Raw genomic sequence first — 26225 nt, forward strand, 5'->3', positions numbered from 1 at the left:
TCTGCAAACACCAGAATAAAAAATAAACACAAAGGCACGAAGCTGAATATTGAGCCCCTGTCCCTCAAACAAATGACATTTAAAACCCTGTGCCCATATTTCATAGTAGTATTGATTGTTATACCAAGTGGAAGCGAAACGCAGCATGTTTGTGTGCCGCTACCCTTTGCTAAGCCTAGCTCAATGGTTAGGGTTACCACCTGTCCCACTTTGTGAGGGACAGTCCCTCACTGGGCAGTTGTGTCCTTACCAAAAATATTAAAAATGGCAAATGTCCTGCGATTGTAGGACATAATTATGTCCCATATTTTATGTAATAGTTGCATAAAATAGTTATTTCTGTATCTAAAATACCTAACTGTTACAAGAAACAGAATAGGCAACTAAACTGCTACAAGAATAAGTTTTATTTAGGCAAAAAAGTAAAGTTCTATCCTTTGTACTGATCGTGGGTATGTATCGGCCTGTAAAATCTGATGTGTGTCTCAAAAATGTCCCACTTTGGCCATTTGAAAAGGTGGCAAGCCTACCAATGGTCAGAGCATTTGCTCAATATGTGCCCATTCATAGTCCAAGTCGTCCTTGTCTGGATGGCCCAAATCTGAATGGGTATTACCTGGGTCTACCTACCATGTCATGAAAGATAAGTATTTGCATGTACCTATGTGCGTGAAGTACAGCATGTGGAAGATCAAATATGCTAGGGTTGTCCTCACAACCATATTGGTACCAGAGATATTTAGAGTACGCAATGTGTACTGCTGTCTGTGCCATGGGCCATCAACCAAAGAAGGGATGGATGGTGTGTTTGTGGAATATGGGGGGGTGATGGGTAATGTAATAATTCCCCAAGGAGAGACTGGGTCTGATGTACAATAGTTGAACTGGAGGTGTACGAGGGAGCAGTGGGTGAATCAGAAAGGAAACCAAAGAACATACATTCACATCTGCAATACACCCCAACAGGCCATACTGCAGAACACAATCCCACAAACATATGAACATTAAAATGTGTGATACACATGTACAGAAACGTTACCGGCTCACACCCACATAATGGTCTGGCCTGAACTGGACCATCCAACCCCAACACACCTGGATACATAATTGAATACTCATCATACACTCCACAGCACACCACCCCCCCCCTTGCTGAACATCCACCAAAACCACCCATACTCAGGCTGCTAGCTTGGCGCAGCCATATCTGCACATAGTGCCCCCTACCCACATCTAGTAGGCAGTCTCACCCTAGGCAGTCTCAGGCTTGCAAACTAGGTATCTCATGCATGGATAACCCTACCACATTTTCAAATAGCCAGAAGAATGAGGTTCGTCATCCACAATTTTTGGACATCCCTCATGGGATAAGTGTCTGTTCTCAAGATTAGACTTTGTGGCACAACATGATGTCCACCCCCGTTGACATCCGGGCACAAATCAGATTAGCAGTACCTGTCCACAACACTGCTCAGCCTCCACCCGGTCCTGCAGAACCTACGACCCGGGATTAAACACCTGACCGTGATACACATTTCCCCATGTGCATTATTGGGAATATATTCTTTTCAAATGTTCCCATGAAGCTTCCCCATATCCTTCTTCCAAATAGTACATGTCCACAAATTGTATACCCCGTCCAGGTTCCTCGTCGTAATGATGCACACAACCCCTGTATACAAATGGTACAGGTACCTGCCATATGCAGTTGTTCATATACATGGCCATGTATAATTCCAGATATGTAGTCATATATCTATAAATGTACATACTTATATTCGCATAGTTACACATCACACATACATGCATATAAGTAGCTGCCAAGTATGTGTCCTATTCATAAATATGTATACTTGCAAATGTATACATATGCCTCTCAGAAACATGAACAGTAACATGTACTATACATATGTACACCAACCGACTGTCACATTTGTTGCCTGTAATATGGAATGCCTGTAGTAAAGTCATATATCCTAATTACCATCCATACATAATGTATCATGGATGGTTTATAAAACCAGTGATTATGGTGTTCCTGTTCCCGGGTCCAAGCCATGCAATGGCTGCTAATTTTATATGATGCCCAGAATAATGGCAGTCAGATATAGGGTGAATAAGGTGCTTTAAAGCAGATGTAAGTGGGTATGCATGACGGTAAGTGGTGGTCATTCAACAGTATGGGAAATGTAAATAAGCATGTAGGTGTATCTGCATGTGTATGTACAGACAGATATATATATATATATATATATATATATATATATATATATATATATATATATATATATATATATATCCATGAAAAATGAACATGGTCACAATAAAACAGTCATAACGAATGTGAAGGGAAAGAGCAGCGTAACCCCCATAGTATTTAGTGCTGTCATATCAAGCTGCCCAGAGGTGAGCAAACCTCCTGCATCTCCAACTACAGGTAGGATGCTAACAGGGGAACTAACTTTGTCCAGTGCTAAGTTTGACTTTCAAACAAGTACAGGACAATCCCAGTCACCATTCGGATGAGCCAAAAACCGGAAGACTAATTGAACACCCTGACCATTATATGAACGTATATCCCAGGACAATAAGCTTGGGAAGTCTGAATATACTTGGAGTGAGCCAACATATGGGAAATGTCTAGAACAGTAGGGAGTGGTGCATGTGTAGTGATGTGGTTTATTTCCGACCAGAGAATGGATGACTGCTGTGTTAGTGATGCTTTGCTGTGTTTGTTCTGGTAACTATGAACCATGGGAATACATACAAATGAAGCAGCACAGCAATAGTGTAGTGGTTAGAACATCTGCCTATCGAGCAGACATTGCCGGTTCGACTGCAGCACACACCATTTATGACACATAATCCGTATACGAGCATATCTTGCTAATTTTATGCTGTATAATGATATAATACAATTGAAATGTGAACTGGGGTGACGTATCACAGTAAGAATGCAGAAGATGTTTGCGTGACGGGAAACGCCGGTTAAACAGAAAACTGCTGCTGAAAAGTGTTGTACTCACCCTTTGTCCAATGGCCCTTGTTCTGACCAACAACACAATAAACCGCCTCAGGACCCTACACATCACAATCAATGTGATTTACCACTAAGCCACAGCAGTTAGATCAAAGAAATTAATCATGTAGATGTATATGCATGCCTACGTATATATACACACACACACACACACACACACACACACACACACACACACACACACACACACACACACACACACACACACACACACACACACACACACACACATATATATATATATATATATATATATATATATAGATAACTATGAACCATGGGTATACACATAAATGAAGCTCCATACCAATAGTGTAGTGGTTAGAGCATCCGCCTAACAAACAGGCATTCACGGTTCAAGTTCAACTATAGCGCATATTATTTTCCATGTGGAATGAATGTCATCCTGCTGTAAAACCAACATAATAACATGTAAAAGTGAACTTGACTATCGCATGGGATTTTTAACCAGATCATTTCAATCAAAGTGTTACTGAATAAGGCACAAGTAAGCACAAATAAGAGGCAGTAAACATATATAACAAACAGTAAGCATATGCGAAGTGCTTATGGGTGTAAGCCCAGCATAGGAAATGTATATGAGTATGTACAGATGTAATATATATATATATATTATATATATATATATATATATATATATATATATACATATATATATATGTATATATATATATATATATATTTATATATATATATATTTATATATATATACACATATATATATATATATATATATATATACATATATATATATATATATATGAGACAAATGTAGTGGTGTCGATGCACCACAAATCTGACAGGAGAATGGATGACAGCAGTGTTATGGAGGCATCGGGGTGTGTTTGGGGAACCAGGAGCCATGGATATATGGGTATATATGCATATGGAGCAGCACAGCAATAGTGCATTCATCAGAGCAACCCCCTAACGAACAGACATTCTCGTACCGAATCACACTGTATCACATTCCAATTACCATCGGTAATCCATGCATGAACATATTGCGACATCTGTCTTCTGTATAATGTGCTAAATATCAATTACAAGATAACTGGAGTGAAGTGTCAGTGCCATAATGAATAAGGCATTAGAATGCAGGTGAAGCATATATAAACACCATTACGCATGTGTAAGTGCGTATGCGTGGGGTATGTATTGGTTTACACACACACACACACACACACACACACACACACATACATATATATATATATATATATATATATATGCAGACATATATATATATATATATATATATATATATATATATATATATATATATATATAGTTTCAGACATACATATACTATATATATATATATATATATATATATATATATATATATATATATATATATATATATATATATATACATACATATATACATATATATATATATATATATATATATATATATATATATATCTATATATGTATATATATATATATATATATATATATATATATATATATATATATATATGTATAGATATGTGTGTGTGTGTGTGGGTAGATATACAGAGATATACAGCTATGATAGGAAACAGCACACAGGAATGACACATGTTCACAGGCTATGTCAATGGAAGTGAGGAGCCCAGGCAAGAAACATGACACATGCAGCATGCCCTTCCACCCTCCCCCACAGCCGGAGATGGGAAATATACACGCAATCAATGTAAAGTGTCCACTGCTCCCCAGACCACAGGCAGGATACAACCGGGGGGGTACACAGTGCATCCATGGATTCTAATCATGTAACATGGACTGGAGCGTCCCTTGCGGGGCACCCCAAAAATTGGCCAAACCAAAAGAAGGTGATAGACCATCCATTTTGTCCGCAGTGTATACAGACTCAGAATACAAGGGTGGGTAACCCTGATAACCCTTGGGCCGAGACAATTGTATGAAATGGGTCCCGTGAAGTGGAGATTGGGCAGCGTGTAGTGGTGTGTCCAGAACAGACCAGGTCCCAGAGTAAGGATGGGTGCTGTTGAGGAGGCGAGGGTGGGGGAACTATTGGTATCTACTTATGGGTCTAGGTGTGCAGGTGTTGGCTGATGTTGGCCAATATGTACAGCCCTAGGGATGCAAGCGAATGTGTTCATTGGGCAAAGGTGTCACCCAACAAGCAGCCACACTCACTGCGAGACCCACTAAAGCAAAGTGTAATCTATATGGCAAGGAACGGAATAACCAGATGTAGACATATATATGTAGAGCTATGTGTGTGTATATCCACCCATAGCGACATAGAGATATGCCTCTCCCTCACCGTAGTACGAATGTATACATACAGAGAAAGAATACAAATACATACCTACATATAAATATATACATATGCAGACAACCATAGACCCATATGTCATTAGATTTTATATATATATATATATATATATATATATATATATATATATATATATATATATATATATATACACACGTTACAGTAAATATACACATGTATATAGCTAGGATATGATACAGCAGTTATGAGTAACATATGTTCACAGGCTGTGCATATGGTGGCGGGAGGTCCAATAAACAAACGTGTAACATGTAGCATTACCCCCACCCCCCCAGCTAGGCCGGTGAGACATACAGACACACAATAAAGGTAAACACACCACTGCTTCCCAGACCACCGGCAGGATACTACCACTGGGAGAGACCTGCATGGTCTACACTTGAAACATAGACATCGATGTCCCTTGTGGGACACCAAAAATTAATGATCGGAGCCAGTCTCGGTAATGATTTATCAATCCAGGCTGTAGATGTACACGGACCAGTAGGTTGTGCAAGCCTGATAACACATGGGTTGACACAATGTACGACATGTGACCTGACACGGGAAGAGTGGGCAGTGTGTAGTAGTGTGTTAATACCCCACCTGCGCCCACAGTAAGGATGAGTGCTGTAGAGAAATGGCAGGTGGGGGAACTATGGGTATACAATTATGGGCCTAGGCATTCAGGTGTTGGCTGGCAGAGCTGTATTAGGACCGCCCCGTGGATGCAAGTAATATTCCGATGTGGGCATATCTGACGCCTATACCTCCCAACCCCTAAGAGCACATCCACTGGATAGTCCGTAAACCATTGGGGGAACACATAGGGACCATACCATTGAACTGTCCCCGATTACCTGGGTCGTCCCTTATTATGACTCAGAATCTAACTCTGTCCCACCTAAACCTTCATAGAACTAGTGATATTAGGAGGAAAGGTGGTTGATTACATGTAATGAATAACGACAACAATTAAGAGTCATAAACAGCATGTACCTCAGACAATGTGTATGAATACATATGCTCTGGGTCTGTCAATGTGTCAGGTTAATAGAACCAACATTTTAAATGTGTCCCTGATGTTGTTATGTAGTGTCCCTGATTCAGTCTTCATTTTTCCCCATTCGTATGAGAGGTCTCATAGGGACAGAAAGCATATATTCCGCTGACTACCTTAGAAAGATGATAGAATAATAGTATGCAGTAGCATGAGTCAGCTGACGGATTTGGGACCCAAAACCCAATTACTTGTCTGTATTGAAGAGTCTCAGTTCCCATGTATCAGCCAGATGGGTGCAGATTGTAAGAGGAACACACAAATAATATGAATAAAACACTGGACAGGCCACCAATTCCGTACAGTTGAACGGCATGCCGTCGCCTAATGGGCAGACATTCCCGATACTGTAGGCATGTAATCCGATGTAATAGGCATCACAAGGTAATATTGTGTTCCTTGCTCCAATCCAGGGGTGTGAGTGTCAGATGCAAGCACCAATGTCGGTGCATTTGCAAGTGCGAGAGCGAGCGGGTGTAAGCCTGTTTGGCTACCTGTATGCGATTATTGCACTGGTAAAGCAATGTAGAGGCTAACTGAGTGTAAGAAGGTGTAACCAGAGGTTAGCATTGCTTAACACCGTGCAAACTCATGCACACCCGCTCACAACTGCTTTAATGTGCCTTACTCCCTCCGTATCCAATGGCCTTGTTGTGCCCTGCAACAAAATAAATGGCTTCTGCAAGGCTTGGAACCAGGACCCTGCACACACAGCTAATGTGATTTACCACTACGCCATGGCAGATATACAGACATCGGACATTACCACAAACATATCATAGAGCGCAGTCATTCAACAGTATAGGAATGTATCCCATCATGTAGCTGTATATGTGAGTGTTTATGTCCAGCATATAGGTACATACATATATAGAGATATATCAGAAACATACCATGTAGCAACAAAGCATTACAAATGAATGAAAAGGGAAACACCAGTGATGCCTGTATTATGTAGTGGTGTTGTCCTATGTAATATCAAGACTCCCTCAGACAGACATGTGTCATTCATGCACGCAAACAGTTATGTATTGGCCGTATACATCACTCTGTGCATGTAATGTACATTAAGACAACAGTACCTGTCCAATCATTATGTGAGAACAGTACTCTTGCAAGGTGCAGTGTGCAACATCATCATCATGATATAGGGAAATGGGGTAACCATAGAAGGACTGGTAGTGTTGTGTGTACAATGGGGTCATCCACATCACATGTACCTGGACCATTTAAGAGTGATGTGCATACTAGGATCGTGCACCTGAGGAACAGGGGTGAGGATAGCAGGAGAATGTTGTGATGCATATTACAAAGGTTACATGTGTCCAGTGGGCACATGCGTGAAATGGACAGCTATGTATAGGGCAGATGTTGTCCTAAGAACCGATTGGCCTTATGTTTCCATAGGGTGAGAGTGGGATGTGGGTGAAGGAGGGTAGGTATGCCCGTGGAGGCTAGGTAGGGTAGGATCACAGAAAAGGCAGCATACAGGGTCGGTATATGACACATGTGGGGGGATACACCTTGGATGGGGATGGGTGTTTGGCATTCACAAGCCCATGTAAACAGTGGGACGTAGGTCCCCAGCCATGGGCAGCCACCACTGCACCAAAACAGCTGCAAACGAGGCAGTGCTGGGGGCTGTCCAGGAGGGGCAGCCTCACCCTGTAAATGTGACACTCCACCCTTGAGCTTGTGTTCTGGCTTCAGAACCTCTTAGTGAGCCCCCAACACACCACATCTGGGGCTGCACAACAGCAGACATGTTCCTGTCTGGCCCTGCTTCCAGGGGGGACATGCCCCATCCTCAGTGGTGGTACCACCAGAAGGTGGTGCAGAGCCAACAGAGGTTGAGGTCCAAGGCTGGACCCCAGATGTGCTGTTGCCTGGTGCCATTGTCAGCTGAAGTGGGACAGGAGGTTCTGCCGGGACCTCCAAACCCATACAGCCTATGGTGTTTCAGTTTAAACTCAGATATGGCTTAATAATAGATAACAGCATTCAGGATTACCTACAACAGTATGCATAGATATCACCATCAACCCAACACAACAGATGGTATACATTTGCAGAGGGAGCACAATACATGCATATATACTGCATGGCAATGTGTAGTAGACATGTGACTGCAGCTATGAACAGTTGCCCATTATTGGCTTGTCACTGGGAACCCCAGACAGTGTCTATCATACCACTGTTTCATGTGACATATGTCCATTCAGGGATGCAATGGCAGTAACACATCCCTATCACCATGTACTGTCTGCAATCCTCACACCATGCTCCTGCTGTGCAGAGATGTGTGTTCAGTGTGTAAGACAGGAAACAAATTGTTCCACACACTGACCAGTCCACAGATGGCCCTACAGATGGGGGTCCGTCATGAACAGAGCACTGTCTTGTCTGTTTTAAAACATGCAGAATAGCTATTACCACACACAACATGTTAGGCAGTAGTCTCAATGCAGCATAGCTACACTTACATGCTGTAGTCATGTCTGGCACATCACCCTCCTGTCTTTAGGCTATTTCCCACTGTGTATGATGTTTGAGGAACATCCAGATATCATCTGTGATGCCATTTCAAAACACCACATCCAGGTACCACTCACAGCGACTGTCATGGCCAAACACCAACATGATGTTCCTAGATAATGTACTGTGTTTATCATGTGAATGGCTATGGGAGCACCATCACAGCTGTTCCACATGCAATCAGCTAGAGGAGGAATGCAATAGGTGCAGAGGCCATCACCTGATAATGTCCATCACTTACAATACACATGCTGCTGCTGAGCAGGTGTATACCTCCACATCCACCAATCCACCAGAGAGTGTGTGGGAGAAGCAGACAAAGTACACCAGAGAAGGGCTTGGAGACTAAACCCTAAGCATCGTCTGCCACATGCCTACCAGTACAGGGGTCAAACCCCTAACTGACTAGTCATTACTATTACATGTGCATGAAGTTACTACATGTGCCACAAAGCCGACATGTTGCTGTGCTTTAAGAACATATATGTGTGTAGGTGAAAGACATCTGCAACAGAGATATAGTATCATACATTAGGTGTAGCACACATGGCTGTCCACGTGAACGGATGCCATTGTCACCACAACCACACTCTCTAATGGACTCGCATTGACACTCTTTGCCAGGGCCACAATACACACCCTAACTACTTAGTTTGCCACACTGCAGTAATGCACAGGACTACATGCACCACAGGGGATATCTGGAGGTTCTATGGGCTAGGGCATGTGAAAGTGTTTGACATCTGTTGGTATGCCAATGAGGGTTATACTGGGAGTGACTGTGGTTGGGAGCATCATAACCCAAAAGCAGACACAAGGTGCCAATACTGACATGCATATATGCATTGCTTCATGGGTGTGTAGTGGTTGGCTGTGCAAGATGGCTGTACAAGGCTGGGTGAGGGGTAATCCTTGGCATCGTGCCACCTGACAATGGTGTGCAGTGTGGTACAGGGGTGTAGTGTCTGCAATGTCCCACACAGATGGGTACTGCATGATCTGCCCTGACATCCTGGTTACCATTGTGTATGGCCATAGCTTTGCAATGCAAGCCATGTCTGTGTTTGATAGTCCTTCACATGGACATTGCCTCAGATGTGCATGTCCCACAATACTGTACAGTGACATGTACAGGTGTACCTGGTTTGGCAGGCACATGTTGTGTACACAGACTGTTATCTCCCGATATGCCAATACTGGCCTGGTGTGGCAAAACTTGCTTATAGTCAGCAGATCAACCCTGCACCTGCATTGATAGCATGATACAGGTATTCCCTGGTGTCAGTGGCATTGGTCCATACAGGGCACATGTGTACGGCATTGTATGGCCTCTGTGGATCACATTTGATGGCACCACATATGTTGCAGGCATCCAGTGGGGAACATAGTGAAGGCACATTGTCCGCAATTATGTGCCTATTGTACCGTTGAACAGGGTGCCATGACCTCTGCAGCCCACTGCAATCACACCATGCCTACTATCTGTCATCAATGTGCATGGTACTAGCAACATAGCATGATATCCTAGGCAAGTGTGTTTGTGTATGACACTTGGGTGCAGGACATATACCAGGTACTAGTAGGTTTGCATACTTTGTTCACCAGGCCTTTTGCCAGATGTAGGGGTATGGCTTGCCAACACAGTCCCATGGCTGACTGACATCTGTACTCCTTGTGAGGTGGCCAATGTGTCATAAGACGGACACCATATAGGAAAACTACAAAATCCACTCCCCACCATGTCCAGTGGTTAGATACTCACAGCGACCTCCACACAGGCTCTAACAGCCAAACACACACACTTCCCATGTCCTGTATTCAAACCCCTACCTCCCATATCACACTGCAACAATATGCATTTAGGGCACGTGCTACGGCAAATACTGGGTTATAGCACTCCTAGAGGTGTATTCTTAGGTGGGTGACAACAGCAGGATTGACAAAGGTGGTTTTGTGATTTGTACAGAGAGTGCATACTCTACAAAGCATTGTACTTGTCTCACACAGGCACACACACACACACACACACACACACACACACACACACACACACACACACACACACACAGTTGGCAAATCTGGCATTAGAACACTGACCTAACTACTTTATCACACTATAGCATTATGCAGTTACAGAATGGCTACCGAAATTACTGGGTCACAGCACTCCCAGAGGTGTATTTCTAGGTGGGTGACATCATCAGCCTTGCCAAAGTTGGGTATAGGAATTGTATGGAGTGTGAGCAGTCTAAAAGCATTATTTTGTCCTCAGGCAGATGGAGACACACACACACACACACACACAGTTGGCAAGTCTGGGATTAAAACACCAACCTAACTACTTTATCACATTACAGCATTATGCAGTTACAGAACGCGCTACTGAGATTACTGGGTCACAGCACTCCCAGAGGTGTATTTCTAGGTGGGTGACATCATCAACCTTGCCAAAGTTAGGTATAGGAATTGTATGGAGTGTGAGCATTCTAAAAGCATTTTTCTGTCTTCAGGCAGATGGAGACACGCACACACACACACAGTTGACAAGTCTGGGATTAGAACACCGACCTAACTACTTTATCATACTACAGCATTACGCAGTTACAGAACGCGAAGTCTGGGATTAGAACACAGACCTAAATACTTTATCATACTACAGCATTACGCAGTTACAGAACGCGCTACCAAAATTACTGGGTCACAGCACTCCCAGAGGTGTATTTCTAGGTGGGTGACATCATCAGCCTTGCCAAAGTTGGGTATAGGAATTGTATGGAGTGTGAGCAGTCTAAAAGGATCATTCTGTCCTCAGGCAGACAGAGACACACACAATTGGCAAGTCTGGGATTAGAACACTGACTTAACTACTTTATCACACTACAGCATTATGCAGTTACAGAACATGCTACTGAGATTACTGGGTCACAGCACTCCCAGAGGTGTATTTCTAGGTGGGTGACATCATCAGCCTTGCCAAAGTTGGGTATAGGAATTGTATGGAGTGTGAACAGTCTAAAAGCATTATTCTGTCCTCAGGCAGACAGAGACACAGACATGCACACACAGTTGGCAAGTCTGGAATTAGAACACTGACCTAACTAGTTTATCACACTACAGCATTATGCAGTTACCGAATGCGCTACTGAGATTACTGGGTCACAGCACTCCCAGAGGTGTATTTCTAGGTGGGTGACATCATCAGCCTTGCCAAAGTTGGGTATAGGAATTGTATGGAGTGTGAGCAGTCTAAAAGCATTATTCTGTCCTCAGGCAGATGGAGACCCACACACACAGTTGATAAGTCTGGGATAAGAACACCGATCTAACTACTTTATCACACTACAGCATTACACAGTTACCAAACGCGCTACCGAGATTACTGGGTCATAGCACTCCCAGAGGTGTAATTCTAGGTAGGCGACATCATCAGCCTTGCCAAAGCTGGGTATTGGAATTGTATGGAGTGTGAGCAGTCTAAAAGCATTATTTTGTCCTCAGGCAGACGGAGACACACACACACAGTTCGCAAGTCTGGGATTAGATCACCGACGTAACTACTTTATCACACTACAGCATTACACAGTTAAAGAACATGCTACCGAGATTACTGGGTCACAGCACTCCCAGAGGTGTATTTCTAGATGGGTGACATCATCAGCCTTGCCAAAGTTGGGTATAGAAATTGTATGAAGTGTGAGCAGTCTAAAAGCATTATTCTGTCCTCAGGCAGACGAAGACACACACAAATGCCAGTGGTGGGACCAAAACACCCGCCTATCTACAGATCACTATTACAATACTACATAGTCATGAGTCACGCCACAGAGACTACACATTTCAAGGCTCTCATTATGATCTTCTAGGAATGCGGACATCAACAGGGATGCTGGCAGTTAAGATGTACATACCTGTGAACCTGTGTGTTTAAAGTAGGAATCCATCCTGAACTGGAGTATGCCCATCTGTGGAATGGACGACTACTATCACTATACAGGGTTATAATGGCCATGCCCATACACATAGAGGCACATAACCGACACAAGGTGTCACTGGGCATTTTCACACACTTAGTAGCACAGGGCTGTTCGGAATGCACTATGTCTCCATCTACACAAGGTTATACTGGGCATGCTCATACACTTAGTAGCACAGTGCTATTTGGGATGCACTCTGATTCTAAACGCAGAAGGCCACAGTGACCATGCTATTACAGTTAGATGTAAAGAACACATTGTAATGGTCTCCAGTGTTAGTAGTTTTCATTGTTAGCAGGAACACTGCACTACATATATCTGACACCGGTCATCTACACAATGTCTGCTGCTGTCCGTCACCTTAGATGTACCATTCTATACCAAGCACAATACTACCACTCACAGTGATGTCTTGCTAGGAGTGGCAACTGCTTGACCAACACAATGAGCCAATGTTCTGCTGTATTTATAAGGTTGTCCAGTGTTTGTCATTCTGGGATGACATGACTGAAAGTAGACAGGCCTTTGTCATATATCACATGCATCTATGATTCAAGGGAGTGGGGATAATACCTAGGTCAAATTCACCCATATAGTGCCATTCCAAGTCGAATGCCCTTAACACAGGATAACACCCTGATACCTAGAGGACAACTGCATTGTATGCTTATGCTAACCAGTGCTAGATGTGTAGCGTTCGTAATCACAGCTGCTCACTGTAGGTCCAACAATGAGAAATACTGACATCTGTACAGTGAGGAACACCTGGCTGAAGTCTCTGTAGTGCACAATAGCACTACCACCATATACCTCAGAACCAGACATGTGGGCCATAACACAGGTATGGACTGCTCCAGGTAGTGGTGTCTCCACATACATAAAGGCCACTCACATGTACTGACCAGTACTCCCACAAAAGGCATCACAGATAAGTCAGGTTCAGGTCACAGTGTCAAAAGCTGCATTCTAGGATGTAACCCTCAGACACCAAGATGCCCTCGGACCACCAACACACATCCATACATGTGGTAGGACATATAATAGTACAGCACCATTTGACCTTTGATCAGTGGACTGTACCTAGCTCTACATCAACTGTGCAGAGTACCCATGTACTGACACAGTTGCATCATGTGTTATGCAATGCAATGATACCACTCTTTGTAATCAGGTCAGCTGTACACATACCAGGGTCCCTCGGTTATTTACAGCATTAACAGATGACTGTTGCTGTGCACCAGTAAACACCCTCATGTTTGGATATGACATACATGTACCTGCCCTGGATATGTACATGCCACACACATACAACATATATGTAAATAGCATAGCTGTTGTTGTCCTTTGTGCAGACAGGTGGCTACAGCCATTACACACATGCACATGGAAGGTAGATCCATGGCTGCTGAATGCTAACAGTACATAAGGTGTGATATCAATGCTGACAGAGGTAACATTCCCTCTGTACTGGTCACCCATGACACCTATCATATCATACAACATTCCATGTGTCATGTATGTCATTACACATGTCCACCAAATGCAATGCCTACAAACATGCCCAAATAACAGGAATGTAGGACCTACACACATGTACATGTAGTGGTGTGTGTTCAGATACCATGCATGTGCAGTTGCTGATGTTTGCAGGTGATGAGTGTCTTAGTACATCATGTAGTTACAATGCAGCCTCAACGTTGCCAACTGTATATGGTGATATGCTGAAAGTACGGTAAGATGTACTTCAGGTATGGACAGATGTGTGGACATAACTAAGTGGTGGGGCATCTTTGCAGATGGATGTTTGCTGAGGACAGCTCACAGGTGTGTCACAAGTAGTCCTACAATAACCCTTGTAACCGCTAAGCTATGGTTTTGTTAATTGAAGGGGAACACACACAACTTAGACATCAGTCAGGGTGACACCGAAGGTAAATCACTTGACACCTGTACGAAAACTCACAAGCACAAAGCCAACTAGGCTGGAATTCAGCAATAAAGGCAAACGCAATTCCTCCTTAGAATTCTTTAATAAGACCAACACGATAAAAGCACAACTGCAAGTTCCACAGCACACAATCCAATAATGAATAGTAGCGATCCTCACTAAAAGTAACACCCTCCGATGTTAAGCGCTTTCATCTGCAGAATGCAGACTTCATCAGAACAATTACAGTGCTACTCTCTATTCAATTTAAACCTATTTTGACGCCAACCTTACTCAAATGCTTAAAGGTATACTGCACAATGAATGAACAACCTAATGGATGAACTGTGATAGTAATCAATACCTATATACTTCAATATATCTGCAAAGACTCTGTTCACCCTAATATAATAGTTTGTACATATATTAAGCATATATTGCACATAATGTATAAATGTTAAAATGTTTAAAAACTCCTAATACTTATACAATAAATGTTTAATATTATTAATAACTACCAATAACATATAATAATTTCAATGAATAACTGACCATAAATGTCAAACATTAAAAAAAGACATAAACAATGGCTTGGCGTGGATAAAATCACAATAAATTAATAATAAATATCTACCTGTAAATATAAACCAAAATATTAAAAAATTCATAAAAATACCATAGACTGGCTCATGTGTGGTGTATGTGTAAACTCCATCACATTTTAAGAAACGGTTTTATGCTAATAAAATCATTTAATCCTGGGGTTCTGGTGGCATCAACCAACATCTGCCACTTACTCTCCCTACATGATAATTTAGTTTTCCAGTCTCCCCCTAAAGGATTACTAAATTCTTGATCTATTATTGTGAATGTGAAAACATGTTGTTCACTTGCATCTTTAATATGTCTATATAAAGCATTCTTTGGATCCTTAATATTAATTTTGTAATAGTGTTCATAGATGCGCTTCTTCAATTGCCTCTCCATCTTTCCAATGTAGAAAGCGGGGCATGAATTACATTTGGCTAAATACACCCCTTGTTTGGTACAACAAAAACCTCCTTTACTCTTAATTTTAGTATGATTAATATCTTCCAATGTAATATAAGATGAGGTATTAATGTATTTACACTGTTTACAGTGTCCACACTTCTTGGTGTGTATTTGTGTATCCTTGATTTTATCTTCATAATTTCCTGCACTCTCCAATAGTTTCTTAATATTTGGAGCTGTCCTATACACTACAATCGGATATTGGCCCAACTTTTCTCTACAATCGTCTGTAACAGTTATTATAGCCCAATATCTAGTCACTATATCCTTAATACAATGTACAAAGGGAGAATATGTTAATACACAGACTCTACCTCCTCTAAATTTATTTATTGTTTGTGTTTTTTGTAAACTTTCATATTTGCCCAATAAAGGAATATATTTTATGTCCCACTGCGAGCTGACATAGTTAATGGTGTCATCCAATAGTTCCTTCGGATAACCCCTGTTGTTAAATAATTGGAAAATATGTTTCATTTCTTTCTCCATCTCTTCTTTCTTGGATGACATCCTGGCTCCCCTAATACATTGACCCTTTACTATGTTTTTAAAAATGTGTCTGGGATGATTACTGGTAAAAAATACATAATCATTTGAAAACGTTGTCTTTCTGTGAACTTTGGATGCATAACCTTCAGCTGTCTTATAGATGTAGGTGTCCAAATATGATATACCACTCTCACTTACATTGTAAGTAAATTTTAAAAACTCTGTGGTGGTGTTAATATACTCCATGAATTTAACTATGTCATTCCTATCACCATTCCATAAGACAAAAATGTCATCCAAATATCTTGCATAAAAACTTATGTAGTGTTTGTAACTACTGTTAAACACATACTTGATTTCCCAGTCTAGCATGACTAAATTGGCAAAAATGGGTGCACATGATGCACCCATTGCCACTCCTGTATTTTGTCTAAAAACTTCGCCTTCAAAAAATATATAATTATGGTCTAATACCAATTACATCATATCTAAGATTAATACAATTCTATCCCAGCTTAAGTTGGAATAATTCCTCAGGCTATTACAAAAGTGGTCTAAACCTTCTTCTTTGGGAATACTCGAAAACAAGTCACAAACATCAATGGTAACAAAAATATAATCAGATTTACATACCATAGGTGTTAATTTCCCCAAAAAATCCCAAGAGTCAATAACAAGATGCGGGATATTGTTATAAATATGTTTAACCCAACTGTCTATAGTATGTCCTATATTAAAAGTTTTGGATTTGGATCCAGATATTATAGGTCTGAAGGGTGGATTGGATATTGATTTATGAATCTTAGGGATACCCACTACTTGAGCCAATATTGGAAATTCAATACGAATAAAGTCATAGACCTCCTTAGTGATTCTATTGTCTAAAAAGTATTCTTCAATAAATGAATCTATGCGTCTGTATCCAATATGCACTTGATTCATAGATATCACTTCGTAATGACCTGATTCATTAAGAATTTTTTGAATAGCAGCTTTATAATCATGATTAGAAAATATAACCACTCCACCCCCTTTATCCGGTTTCATTATTCTAATATCATGATTTCTAATCAACTCATTTAGGCATACTTTTTCTCCTATACTTAAATTGTCCATAGGCCTATACGTTGGTTGGGTATTTCTTCCAACTTGTTTCTTAAGCCTGTAAATGTCTCTACAAACCAAATTTTCATAATTCATGACAGTGGGGTTACTATTGGGTATATAACAACTTTTTTTCTTTAAAATACTTTCTACATTTTGTTTGTCATCTCCACCACTGTTGAACAACATGGCTAAGTTTAACTTCCTACAAAATAACTTGATGTCTTTAATATTTTCCACAAGATTAAATCTGGAATTGGGAATAAATTTCATGCCTTTAGCTAATAACTGATAGAATTCTTCTTTAATAATGAAATCTGAGTAGTTGAAAACATTAAAGCCATTAAATGTACTCATGACCATCTTGTCATTTGATTGAATAAGGTTGTCCAAAAACTAGTGGAGTGACTTCTACCAATGGTACATCATTAACTAACGTTCCTTCTCTTTCGTGTGTGTCAGTCTCTATGACTGTAAGTTGGGCTACAATTTCCTGTTGAGTTGATTGTAAAACTTTTGATTTTTCTTGAAATTGGGGTGAAATCTGCCTCCTTGAAAATTTTCCTTATATTCCTCTCTTGTTTCCCTTTCACCTTAGTTTCTATCTGTTGTTCTAAACTGTCTTTCCTGTGGCCAAATATATGCTTTCTTTGTTCGATATGATTCAACATCCCTATCTAATTTACCATATTTTCTGTTGAAAATGCTCTGAGCTAGTTTATCAGCTGTATGGAATTGTTTGTTGTACAATTCCTTCCAAGCATTAAAATCAACATGTTGTAATATACTTTGATTAATAATTTCCACTTCATGAATAAGGGTTGACATTTTTTCATCATTATGTTGAATTAACAATTTCATGTATTTAAACCCAAATTCATCAAACAGATTGTTAAATTCATATTTCACTTGATCATTGTATGTCAAACCCATAGGCAATTTAAAAAATCTTATGCCTTTCGGAACCACCTGAATATTGATACATTTATTTAAATACGCATTGTCCACTTTTATATTTTTTATAGATGACAGTTTCTTACCAAAATTATATATCATATCTTTTAAAGAATTGTTATTTGAACTCCCCTCATGGGGGTGGGGTACCTGATACACATTATTGAAATCATATTCATTGTTTAAAAATACATTGATCGCATCATTCTCTATACATACTGTTTTACATCTAGTATTTTTGTTATACATAACGTCCTTATTAGGACTTGATATAGTCTTTTTAAAAATACCTTTGTTATTAGAGTCTTTGCCGCCACCTGTTGCATATGTTTTAAGCGCTGTATTAGTTTTTGGTATAGCCCCCTTTCTTTCCATGTCCATACGATTTTGCAACAAGCTAAAATCAAAAGTAAAATCCCTTTCTGGAGATAGCACAAATTTTTCATCAGTCTGTAGCATTTCAAGCGACTCATGCCGAGTAGCGGATAGAATGTTATCTGGACTGCATTGTCCATTCGGGATTTCAGTATCTACACTTGAATCAACAGTTAGTACAATTTCCTTTTTTGAGCAACAATGTGAACCCGTATTGACATGATTGCAGGCTGATTCATTAAGGCACTGTTAAATGGTTCCTGTATAGCATGCAGGTGATGTTAGTCCATGAATCCTTTCGGCAATACATTGGAATGTAATAAAGTGTTGCTACATGAAAGCTGTCTGTGTATTTCTGTCATAGGTATTTGCAGTCATTGGAGTTGTGTTGGTGAATGAACCTTTGGCTCATGTCCATAGCACATATTTGTAATAGTGTATAGGCATATACTCTCCATATCCTTTGTTCATATAGTTTGGTCGTGGCGGAATGTGTGATTGCTATGGTCCATGTTATACTCATATATGAACACTTCAACTGCTGTATACGGGATACCTACGGAATCCCAAACACACACAGTTCTGACGCCCACAGTACCGGGCCCAGACTCCCAAACCCCACATTACGAACACTCAAACTCGCGACAGTCAAACTCGTGAAAGTAACACAAACACAGAACACACACACGCACACACAGACACACTGCTACCCACCACATCCAAACAAACCATCCTACACTACGTATGAGCAGGTGGGCAAGCGCCCCTACACACACCCCCACTTTAATATTCTACCTCCGAGATCGCACAGACACAAAAAGCAAACCCACACCCACACATTACAGTCCCCCAGAAAAACACAACACACTCAGAACATGCACTTACACACACTAAAGCCCTCAGAAACACACTTACACACAGTATCCTACCTGAACCACAACACCAGAAGCACTAACTAAAATTCCCTTGACATCGGGATTTTAAAACTCGCGCTTCTGGTGTTTTGGTACTGTGGTCTTTTGGTCTTTAAGCCTCATGATTACGCTTGTCGGTATGTCTAGCATTCAGTATTTGGTAGTTATCCTGTTTAAATTTATTTCCATGGTTGTGTAGATGTTGTTAACCTATCTATATATCTACATATATATGTATATCCCTATATATCGACATATCTCTCTCTCTCTCTCTCTCTCTCTCTCTCTCTCTCTATGTTGATTTATATATATATATATATATATATATATATATATATATATATATATATATGTGTAGCATACACCTTTCATTGGGTACATGACGGTTTGTCCTATTTCCATACAATCCTCCCTTTTGTGTTTTAACCTGTCAGAATACACAACTGCCATTCGTACATCTCAGGTAGCTTAGTGGTAGGTTAGTGTGAAGATTGTGTACATGGTTGCATGTTCTAATCCTGGCAGTGGTCATTTTACCTCTCAGAGCAGGCACTGGTAGTGCAAGGGTGATTAACGCACATTTCAGCGGTTGTGAGTGGCTTTGCCCGTGATCTACGCGATGTTCAGCAAAGGTTAAACCTGTGTGGCGCTTATCCATGTAGTCATATTTAAGCACCACTTACCAGCACTTACCAGCCCAATAACCCGCTAACGTCTGCTTAAAAGTGCTTTAATAACCTGCTTCCAACATCCCTTATTCGGGACCTCAAAATGACGTAACAGCCCTTGCAGGTTTTGAAACCGGGACCATGAACACCCAGTCACTGGCTTTACCACTGAGGCATTTGAGATATGTACAACTTTTATGGTGTTTAATATGTACGTTGTTACCTCACAGCAAGAGGTTCTCCCGTTCGATTCCCATCTGGAGTGCGGGGAGTGCCTTCTGTGTGGAGTCTGCATGTTCTCCCCATGGTTGGGTGGGCGTTCAAAAGACATGCGTAAAATGGGCATGCCTTCGTTGAAGGTTGAATGTCGAGCTGGCACCTCGGCGTTCGTGAAAATCTACTCCAATCATTAGTAGACCGGAGTTCCACTGTGGCGACCCCTAACCGGGAAAAGCCGAAAGACAAACAGCAACACGTATGTACAGTGTACTACAGCCATTCCTCACTACTGCAAACAAATGTGTAAGTCAGTCGGTGTACATATGTATGATACCTGTTAATGTTCGTATGTTTGTTGAAGTCAGCATTGCAATGTGACCTGATAGGGTGTATTATGGATGAGAATGGTTCTTGTTTTGTGTCCTTTTTACATTGTGCCCATACTCCATGTGGACCCCTCCAGTTCACGTAATGAACATCCGATACAGGCCCTCCTTGATGCATATTCCATTAGCCAGCGGTCCTCCCCCACACCAATCTCCGCATACACAGCAACCATTACTGCTATGGGGAATTAGGTTAATATTAATAGTTATAATACCAGAGCTGCATGTGTTTTGCGTACACTTCTATCCATTTGGAATGCTTCTGTGTCACAAAGTGTGTTCATAGATGTTTTATATATATATATATATATATATATATATATATATATATATATATATATATATATTTCTAGCTGTGCACACATCAGTGACATATATATATATATATATATATATATATATATATTTAGTATTAATTTGTAACACATACATATGTAGACTTGTATATGTTGATTCACATATTACAGTACATTACAATGTACTGTACATATGTACACAAAGTGACTGTCCCATTTGTGGTCTGTACTGTGAAATGCCTGTATTATAAGGTGTAGTCTAATGACAACTTACCAGGTATACAGATTAGATGGTTTAGTGGTAGGTCCCATGACTATGGTGTTCATGGTCCAGGGTTCAACACCTTCACTGTATTAGACATGTTTTACTACAGAATAAGGCTAATTTAAGCAGGTTTAAAGGTGTTTGTGCGACATTATACCAGCGGTTGTACACAGTTAAACAAACTTTATATCCTACAACCTGTGCACAGAAATATGGCCATTTCTGCTAACTACTCAGGATATATACATTTCAGCGACGTAACATCTCACTATGTGCTTACATAACATTACATTGTCTGATAACTGTACTCTCCAGCACACATGGGTTTATGTGTGTTCCAAATGTTTATTATTCTGTGGAATACTACATATATATGCAAGCTGTGGTTAAGGTATACTATGTAACATGTAAAACATCTCTGACTTTATTGGGATTTGAACCTTGACTACACAGATATTATGCAAATGCTGTAGCCATTACACTATTGACATTAACATTCCTTCAGCCTATTTCCTATGTCCATGAATCCTATGTGTACACTTTGCTACACGACAGGAGGAGCCACCCACACCCAGTGAGCTTCTCGAAATACCGACATAACACATGAATTGAGAGTCTATACATTAACATCCTAACTACATTTGGCATAGCCCCTCACTGACACACTTCAGGGGAAACCTTGATGTGTGACTGGGCAACAGTATATACACCCCTGGGATCATGTGTCCCAGAAATATACAGCCAGGGTGTGGGGGAGCCACTCCAGTTTTATAGCTGCAAGACCTGTTGGGGAAATTGAATGCTGTTGGGTTGTCATGTTAACATGCCCTTTTGAGATCACTATGTGCCCCTATCACCATACAGCACCCCAGTCTTCAACAGCTTCCAGCAACTCTGCCTGGAATCACTTCATTGGCTATGCTTGACAGAGGCTCAGTTACTTCATCAATGGTGCAGATAAAGCCACCACATTGTAGCTATGCTTCTAAAAGCCCTTGGGCAGATAGTCTACTACCTATCTGTGAACCTCTACAGTGCAGGCCATCTCCAACATCATATGTGATTATACAGAGTTTTCTGATCACAATATACAGTGTAAAATCACCATGTAGTCAGACAACAGTTAAGTACAGCAAGAGCATACAGACTACTGATACATAATCACTCCAAAAGCCTATCTTGGAAGCTAGTGGACTTGTATAGGTTTTAGGTTTTGTATTGCTTACCAGTAGGTTAGCTACAGGAAAGATGGGACACAAGCACAAATGGGAAACATGCCTGCAACAATGCCATACCAACTTGCATGTGTCAGCCTAAGGCTTTGGAATGTTGGGCAAGGCTATTGGTGCCTCCATGGTGGCATTTTTAGGCAGGTCTCAGAGGTGAATCTCACCTCCATAAACTGCACAATAGCAGAATCAATGAGGGTTAGGCTACTCAACACCAGGGGTAGTACTCACAAAAAAAAAAAAAAAATTATCTGCTTTTACTGTATTTGTGTTTCTTCCTACTTTATTTTGCTTTTGCGTCATCTTAAAAGTACTCAATTGTATTTATTACTGCTTGGTGTAACTCATTCTAAGCCTTTTAGTTTAAGCATTTGGGCTTCAGACCAGTTGTTTTACATTAAGAAGGTTTGTGGTCTGCACTGTAGTGGCAGAACAGGTAGCTTACATCCTTCTAAGTTGGGAACTGCTGATTGAGGGCTCAGTGTCTGTTATTCTAAAAGTGTATTAATTCTGGTTTAAGCACATGGGCTTCAGGCCAGTTATTTTACATTAAGAGGGTTCGTGGTCTGCACTCTTGTGGGAGGAGAGGCTGGACTCTGCCCTTCTGAGCTGGGAATTTCTGGTTAAAGGCTTATAGTGCCTGCATATTTGAACTGCTTCTTACTAAAATTGGTACACCTTGTTTTCTGTAGCATAGACTAGATCCAGGCCTGCGGAATCTAGCTTTGTTTGTATAACTTGAGCACTAATCCAGGCATTCTTTAAAGTATTCAATTGTATTTATTACTGCTTGGTAGTAACTTGATTAAAGTGTAGCTATCATTCTAAGTCTTTTGGATTATGCACTTGGGCTTCAGACCAGTTGTTTTACATTAGGAAGGTTTGTGACCTGCACTGTGGTGGCAGGACAGGTAGCTAACATCCTTCTAAGTTGGGAACTGCTGATTGAGGGCTCAGTGTCTGTTATTCTAAAAGTGTATTAGTTCTGGTTTAAGCACTTGAGCTTCAGGCCAGTTATTTTACATTAAGAAGGTTCGTGGTCTGCACTCTTGTGGGAGGAGAGGCTGGACTCTGCCCTTCTGAGCTGGGAATTTCTGGTTAAAGGCTTATAGTGCCTGCATATTTGAACTGTTTCTTACTGAAATTGGTACACCTTGTTTGCTGTAGCATAGGCTAGATCCAGGCCTGCTGAATCTAGCTTTGTTTGTATGCTTGTTGTTTGTTTGCTTGTTATTTCCCTGAAACGCTAATTCCACCTAAAACGCGGCTTTTCATCGCTTCTGTGGTCCCTAGTGATATCTGCATTGCTTACTGCACTTGAAAGAAAGTTACTGTTTGTTGTTTTTGCATTTAAGTTACCTGTAACACATTGCATTTAAGTTACCTGGCACTTGCTCACTAGGTCAGCACTAAAAAATTAAAAGCACTACACCCTCACAAACTCCCCTTGAGTACCTTGTTCCCCATTGGCCCTTTCTTTCAATTATAAAGGAATTCCAAATACTATTCTAGCATGTTCAAAGGTCAGTTGTCAATCTCCTCTCTGGTCCAGCTGGTGAATCTGGGAATCTTGAGGCAATGTTACAACTGCCTCATGTACACAGACAACCCTCTCCTCCTCCCAACAAATTCCAACACATGTGAGAGATGCAACCATATAGCCAAACTGGAGGCTAAGCTCTTTCAACTCAGTACTGGAGTAACCAGTCAGGAGGAGAAGGAAACCACACTCACTACAATTCCAGTCTCACATAGACCTACCACGACAGCAAACCAAACACATAAACACACAAAAACATACTCGGAGGCTCTAAATAAAAATCTGCCTAAGCAGCAGAGACCTCCAAAGCAGATACCCAAGCAACCGCTACCCCAAAACAAAACACGTGCAACACATAGTTCACAAAGCCAGTGTGCTGAACAGTCACACCCCTTAAGGCTAAACAACACACCTGATACACTTGTAATAGGTGACTCTATTGTCAGGCACACTGACGTCCCGCTCACCAGGCTGAACAAGGAGAAGGTCACGGTGAGCTGCCTGTCGGGCGCTAGGATCCGCCACATAACACAAGCACTCAGGTCACTCCAAGCCAAGTACAACTATAACTCAGTCATTGTCCATGCTGGTGTGAATGACCTGAGACGTACCTCCCTGGTCTACATGAAAAGAGACATAGAGGAGCTCTCTCAGCATGTAGCCCAGGCCCGTATGACCCTGACCTTGAGTAGCACCTTACCCTCACCAAGAATGATGCCACAATATGAAGACAAGATGATCAATTTCAACAATTGGCTTAAGTATTGGTGTCATTGAAAGAGGATCCAATGCCTGTCAGCCTGGGATGACATGCTCGACAAGCCACGATGCTTCGCTAGGGATGGCTTGCACCTGTCACCCCTGGGCTTTTGGATATTGGCAAAGGCTCTTGCTACCCCCATAGTGCCTTTTTTAGGCAAGGCTCAAAAGACAAACCCACCTCCATAGGTATCACAAGGGATAAGAAACTAAGAGTAATGCTACTCAATGCCAGAAGTCTAAACCTCAAGATGCATGCACTCGAAACTCTCCTTAGCATGGAGAACATCGATATCTGTGCAGTAACAGAAACCTGGTTCAAGGCTCCCGAGACCACCCCAGCACTACCAGGTTATACCTCATACCATGCTTTTCGGCCCCAAAACTTGGACCGAACCACAAAAGGAGGGGGGAGTATCAATATTTGTCAAAGATGCCCACACCTCCAGGTTGGTGGCACAGCATGAAGCATCAGAGACTATCCATGTGCAACTAACAGTGGGTAAAACTGCCTTCCAGTTTATAGCCTGCTACAGACCACCCTCCCAAACCCAGGAACCCCACACGGCCTTCCTGAAAACACTGGAAAATATGAAGGACTCTCCAAACACCATTATATTGGGCAACTTCAACTACCCAAACATAGACTGGGAGCATTACTCTAGCTCCAACACCCTAGCCCAAAGGTTCCTAGAATTTATAAACTCAAATGCTATGGAACAACTTGTTACCACTTCCACAAGAGGAGAAAACATACTAGACCTGATCATCACCAACATGGGGACTCTATGCTCCAGACCAGAAGTGTAAACCTCACTGGTAAGATCAGACCATAAACTAATCTCACTGGATTTTCACATCCCGACCCCACCCCCTGCCCAGAAAACCACAGTGAAAAACTTCTCTAAAACAAATTTCACACTCCTCAAAACCGAGGTGGAATCCTTCAAAGCCCCCGGGCCTGTGGAAAATACGGCCCAGACCGCAGAATCCTTTATAAACGCATTCTATGAACACCTTCAGGAATGCATGGATCATGCAATCCCAAATAAAACCAAGACCCAATCCTCCAAAGGCAGATGTCCTGTCTGGTGGACCCCAGCCATAAACAAACTATACAATAGAAG

Source organism: Protopterus annectens, chromosome 7.part0 (assembly GCF_019279795.1).
Source record: "Protopterus annectens isolate FY-2018-M chromosome 7.part0, PAN1.0, whole genome shotgun sequence".
Lineage (NCBI taxonomy): Eukaryota > Metazoa > Chordata > Ceratodontiformes > Protopteridae > Protopterus > Protopterus annectens.